Raw genomic sequence first — 7,006 nt, 5'->3', positions numbered from 1 at the left:
GTAGTGTGAACAGCCCTGTTGGCTCAGCGGTTTAGCACCTGCCTTCAACCCAGGTGTGATCCTGGAGACCTGGGATCGAGTTCCACGTCGGGCTTCCTGCATGGAGCCTGCTTCTTCCTCTGCCTGAGTCTCTGCCTCTCTCTTTCTGTGTGTCTCTCATGAATAAATAAATAAAATTTTTAAATCTTAAAAAAAAAAAAAAGATAGTAAGTAGTGGAATTCAGGAGGGATAAACCTAAGTCTGCATTCTTAATCTTTATGCTACACCATCCTCCCTAGTAAATGGCAGCAAAACATATATCCACGTTGGAGGATAAATGTAAGTGATTTTTGAGCAAATGTCAATTGTTGGTAGAATATACCAACAAATAATTGGTATAACCTCTTGGTAAAATGTTATGGACTAGTTTTTCTACTTTTTGTTATTCGTTTATGCTCCTTTCAAATCCCTTCATAACTGTAGTTGACATGAGTTTGCCTTTATGTTTTTTTTTTCTTTTATACAATGTAAAATGTGTGGCTCTGATAAGATAAGGTCCTGTGTTGGCCATAAACTTCCCAGTGAACTTACAATATAACACTATATTATTATTGTCTGTTATTTTATTAATAATATATCTTATTATCAGAGTGAAGATTCTAATAGAGATTGGACTTGATTTTAAACCACTTAATATTCTGTTCCATACCCTCAGCCTGGCCGTCAAGCTGTTGAGGGAATTGATAAAGGATTACAAAATCGGATAAGCAACTACATCATGGACATGGCAGTCCTCCAAGACAACTTCATTATCATCTATAAGCCTTATGAATGGCCAAGTAACCACAAAATCAGCTGAGAACACTAGAGTTTCCTTATGATTCTCTCTTAAGAAAGCAATACACAAAACCTACACACACACACACACACACACACACACACACACACAAAGGGTTGGCATCCTTGCTAGATTCCTCTAAGCAACCAATAGAAGGACATGGTCTATAAATTGGAACAGCTAAGGCTGGATATAGCCTTCCCTGAGTTGGCCCAAAAGTGGTCTTTTCAAGGTTTGAATTAGTTTCTAACTTTCACAAATGGAAAATTCCACGTGAAAGTTTATATTTCTGGTTCTTTTTTTTTTTTTATTGAAAACCAAGACAAAACTGGTCCTGCATGACTACTGGAGGAAGCTGAAATTAACTGGCCACTTTAGAAGCTGCTCTCCATATTTTCTCCATCTGTACTCCCTGTTGCATTATACCTGCCCTCAATACCCTCTTTTACATCATCTGTTGAGTCCCTTAGATATCTGGATTTGTGATTTTCACACAAAACTGAGAACTTTGTGATGACAAAGCCTGTATCTGTCTGGCATCTGATCTAGCAGATGCAGGTACTTAAATATTGCTAAATGTCAGACTCTCTCTCCCTTTCCTTACTTATTCTGCACCTATGCATTCAAGCTAAAGACAAATGTGTCTAAATGAGCTAAAGACTTTAAATGTGTCAAAGTGATGAAAAATAAAAAGATGATATCTGACTGCATCAACAAATCAGTAAGTCCTTCTCGCCACAGAAGAGTTGAAAAATACTAAACTGGAAAAGCACGGCAGAGCAAAACTCGTCTAACTCTACGGACACTTGCTCATATGCTAGCAAAACTGGGGCCCCTTTATAATTGACATTCTACCACCTTGAATTATTTACCTAAGTACATTATCTTGGTTCATACCTCTGGACCTTAGTACATGTTGCTCCTTCTGAATGGTTCATTTCTAGTCTAATTAACTCTCATTTATTAAATGTAATCCGTCATTGATATCATGCCTTACCAGAAGTCACACCTCCATGATTTGCCTTCTAGGCTACTTCTTTGTCTACATACTTATATTATGGCACTTTTCATATAGTATCTTTAATGTACATGTCTTCTTTGTAGAATGTTAGTTTTTTAAAGGTATCCTTTTGATTTTCATTTATTATTACCCCCAACTCTAAGCATAGAGCTTGACATAAGTAAATACGCAATGAAATTAATTTCTACTCTTCTGTGAAGACTCAATAGATGAGTCAAGGAAAGTTTATTTTCAGGGTCCAATTGTCCTGGGCTGTCCTGCTCCTCAGCTGCAACACAAAAAAGCATGATACTGTGAATCTGTCACATGGATACAAATGTGCAAATGGAGAGTATCAGCAGGTTACCAGGATCACTTATAACACTTACAGATAAACTCAAGATAATTGACTATATTGTACCTAATAGCTCTGAAGCACATAAGAAGGTAAAACAATATTTCAAATATTTTCAATTTACTTTATTGATTCTTTGGAGCTAATTCTGTTATATCTTAGGTTTTACTGAGGGACTGACCTACTCACCCTATCAATGCTAAACAGAATAGTTTCAAAGGATTTGCATGAAGTACATTAACTGTGTTTGTATCTGTAGTTGATATGAGTAATAAAGGGGAACAGGATCCATAGAACACACTATTAAAGGGACATGTAATAATCTACTGATCTTATTCGAGAGATTTATGTGATTAAAGGCAATAAGCAAGAGTTGTCATTATAATATAAAAATTCTCATTGCTTTAACAATCACCACTTCAAGCCTTATGCATACACACACAAGATGCCTTGTTTATTCTATGGAGGAAAATCTGCTGGGAAATAGTCCCTTGACTTATTTTCAGTGATAAACAGATAAATGGCAGCCTGTAAATATGATTTTAAACTGAAGAGCCACGGAATTTTTCTAAAATCTTGCATAAGGATAGATACTTCCTTCTAATATCTCTTGGGCTTTCAACCCAATAATTAAGAAGTTACTGTATTTTGTTCATCTATCCATACTCCTCCCATACACACACATCTGTGGACATACACACTACAATTATTTTCTGTAACTAAACTTAATATTTTAAAGATTTATTTATTTATTTATTTATTTATTTATTTATTTATTTATTTATGATAGACATAGAGAGAGAGAGAGAGAGGCAGAGACACAGGCAGAGGGAGAAGCAGGCTCTTGCCAGGAGCCTGACGCGGGACTCCAGGATTGCACCCTGGGCCAAAAGCAGGTGCGAAACCGCTGAGCCACCCTGGGATCCCCAGTAAACTTAATTTTTAGGATTAATAGTATAAACTAATAATATCAATTACTTCTCCAGAATTCCTAACTGTTGAGAAAATGATCTTATGGACTCCTAACTCAAAAGACTGGAAATAAATCCAATCCCAGGGAAAGCCTTGCAGGAATCACCTATACCTGCCTTTGTTTCTTTCATCAATCCTGGATGCAACCTAGTATTTTAGCCATATGTGAGCACAGTTGTCATTTTCTTTAACCTGTCTTACTATACTTTCTACTGTCTTTTGTGTGTTAACTATGATATTTTTAAATGACTCCACCTGCAAGTAAGGGTATATCTTGTGATATCAGTACATTTTTACCTCACAAATGAAAATGGAATTTTGTTCATTTTGGTTGTAAAATAGTCCATTTGATTATTAAAAGCTAGCCCAAGCTAATATATTGGTCTTCACACAGTAACTAAATCATGTCATAACTTATCCTAAGGTTTCTGACATATATATTGCAGTCAGTCATCCATTGGATGGTAACATTCCATGGCAGCATTTGGATACTCACTTAGGAAAGAATGGATAGAATTGTACCAATGGTGTATGAGCTTAATATAGACTATTGCATCTAAATATTTGTGTCCCTCTAACATTTATTTGTAGAAGCCTGAACTCCTAGTGTGGCTGTATTTGAAGATGGGGCCTCTAAGTAGGTAATTAAGGTTAAATGAAGTCATAAAGGTAGGTGATCTGACAGGATTAAAGGTTAGTGTCTTTATAAGAAGAGATGCCTGAAAGCCCTCTCTTCCACTTTCCCTTCCTCCCATTACCTCCATGCACACCTCAAGGGAAAGCCACGTGAGGACACAGAGAGAAAGGTAGTCTTCTGTATACCAGAAGGAAAGGTCTCACCAGAAACTGAATTGGCCAGAAACTTCATCTTAGACTTTCCAGACTACAGAACTTTAAGAAATAAAAATCTATTGTGCTATCCTGTCATGGCAGCCCAAGGCAACTAAGGCAAGATTCAGGGCCTGACTGGGTCTTAAGACCTACCCCCCATCAGCATCAGGGGCTCTGCTCTGCATAGGTGCAAGAGGGGATGAGGGTCCCGTGAGAAGAAAAGTCAGAGAATCCTGGAATGGGTGATAGAAATGAAGAGGGAGAGAAAGGGCTGTGTCTTCCTCAGGCAAAACCATGTGCCAAGTTGGAACCCTAAGAAGAAGGGTTTTTTCCTCATTTCTGTGGAGAACTATGTTTGGCTCTGGGAGATTAAGCTTTGCTTTAATCACTGAAGTTCTTTCAGTTTGAAGGACATAGAAAGCAGCATTCTCATGTCAGGGATTATTTCAGTGACAATTTTAAATTCAAGTGGATTGACAGGGAGCAGACATCAACAAAGAAGCCAAGAAGAAAAAGAAGAAAAAAACCACACACATGCACAACATATGAGAGGATCAACTATGAACAAATGGGGAAAACTTAGAGGCTACCTGGAAATAACTGTTGTTGGGTAGAAAGAAGTTTCAAGGGAGCCTGAATGAGGGGCCAAGAACTTAGGAGTTTTGGTATAAGATTACTAAGTCAGAAAATGTTAAGGACTAATGCTATATTTCCATAAGGGCTGTGGAACAGGAAAATAAGTCCACACTGGTGATAATATTAAAATATTCATATTCTCTCTCTCTTGTTCTGTCACACACACATACACACACACACACACACCCCATACCCATACTTGGCCCATCTAAAAGCCCTTCAGTTATTTCTTCCTTAATCTTCTTCTTGCAGTTTTGGAAACACACATATCAGAGGGTATTGCAGAGAAATTGTATATTTCTAAATATGAGTCAAAACCCTCAGACCTTGCATAGTAAATTTTAATGCAAAATAAGTATCATCTATTCTGATTAAAATGGACATAGAAAATCTGGGGATGCAATACCTGTTCTTTCTTTCACAGAAAAGGAAGTCTTTTTAAAATGATTTTCTCCATTAGCACAAGTAGAAAAGGCAATGAATAAATGGCTTTTTTTTTCTCTCTCCTAAACCATAAAGCTACCCAGTCTTCTGCTTATAGAAGATAAGAATATATTTCTAGCATAGTGACAGTAGGTATTCTCCAGTATAGTGCAATAGGTAGGAAGTATGTATCAGTGTGTCTCCAGAATGGAAAAAAAAAAAAAAAAAGAAGATTTAATATGTAGTTAGACAAATTTTCACACAGAAACCAGCAGGAGATTTCAGACCTCTGGTAATTAATCTAAGTGGATTTTGTTTTGTTTTGTTTTGGTCATTCTGATGTCAAAATCTTGCCTGATATCTCAAAGTCAGAACATTGTGAAAATCCTCCATTTTAAAAAGTCTATGAGCCATAATCACATGTTTAAAAATGCATTCATTAACAACGTAAGGCTGTTAAATCCTCGAGAAATCCTCAAGAGATATATTAATCTAGGACATGATTACCCTACCCTGCCTACCTAGCCAAATGGTCCTTTTGAGTACAATTATTAGCCAATGTTCTTTTGTTACTATTACTCCTCACTGCCATTTCGAATGCTGCTAGTAAGTAAATGGTGTTCTTAGATACGATAGAAGTGATATGTTCCTTCTGATGGAATTGAAATATGAAGGACAGTGGGAGACAGCATATCTGATAAAATGGGCTACTTCCTCACTAGCTGAGTCATAGAGAGGACATTTGAGTCATGGGGTTGCTTTATCACAGCAAACACTATTTGCTTCCTTAATAAAATTCACAGGAAAAGTCCTCCTATCTCTGACTAGAACATAGACAAATAGGAAATAGAGGGAACATTATATTTGAGTCCTTTACACATTCTGGTTAGCCCTGGTTAGTTGATTCAGTTAGAACATCTTTTTAAGGTTGTATTTTGGTGAACCCTTTCAGAACAGGTAAAACTGAGGTCAAAAATCTGCACATTTGTTAGGTTTGGAATGTATTATCTATGATCTCAGAATTCTTAAAAGTTCAAGTGTTTTTCTCACTGAGGAGGCTCAGTACATAATGACTAGTGAGAATGATGCTTGATTCATCTGAAACTGGTAGAGAATAAAGTTCCACCCATTTCACTAGGTGATTTTTACACACTGAGAGTAGATTATAGATCAAACCTGGTGTCCCACCACCTGAGCTCCAAGTAATATATCCCACATCAAGGGTTCAGATCTTAACAGGCTCAGGAATAATCTTGTTTCCTTTGGAGGGAAGGAAGTAGTGTGAAACACCTGCATATTATTTGGCCCTGTATTTTGAGGAAAATAAAATCTTCTTGACTTATCACTTTCTGTGTTCTTCCACTCCATTGATTGTGATCAAAGGAATCAAGATATGCTCCAGTCTCCACAACAGAGATATTCTTATTTGGGGAAGGCTCCAGAAAGGATGATGGATCCTTAACTGAGTCTAGTTGTGAGCTAACTTTCACCTATCTATGTCCCATGTCATGATTTTAGCCCTAGAATTAGGACACTGAAAATCCTTGACTGTCTGGATTCCATCTCGGAGTTGTCTCAACCATATAATGAGTATGCCATGGGCCACTGGTATGCCAGGGGTTCTGAATTCTCAAACATGGATCTGGAAAGTCCATACATTAGATTAAGAAGCATATTCCATCCTAAATAAAGGTAGTTTAAAATTTTATGAGGTTTTGTTTTCTTTTCTGTCTACAGAAATAGAATATGATAATAATTATCAAAAACAAAGAAAAAGCAAACTACACTGAACATAGAAGTAGACATCAGCAGATGTTCTAACAGCCATACACCAAGAACAAATAATAGTTAAATATTGCTAAGTGAAGAAAAATAACATTCGGAAGCAAGAGTCAGGGGAATTAGGTAGACAGATTGTAATTAGCAATTACCTAAACTGGATCATGTCCAGGACATAAGGGCTAACATCAC

General features: G+C 36.9%; 1 protein-coding gene across 25 annotated transcripts in view; it reads right to left on the bottom strand.

Annotated features, from left to right (window-relative positions):
* Window positions 1–7,006, bottom strand: part of NRXN3 (neurexin 3) — a 1,529,630-nt gene that overhangs the window by 256,143 nt on the left and 1,266,481 nt on the right. The gene's annotated exons all lie outside the window — the stretch shown is intronic.

Source organism: Canis lupus, chromosome 9 (assembly GCF_048164855.1).
Source record: "Canis lupus baileyi chromosome 9, mCanLup2.hap1, whole genome shotgun sequence".
NCBI classification, from domain to species: Eukaryota; Metazoa; Chordata; class Mammalia; order Carnivora; family Canidae; genus Canis; species Canis lupus.
Note: the sequence above shows the minus strand (reverse complement) of the source record. Positions and strands in the feature narration are given on the sequence as shown.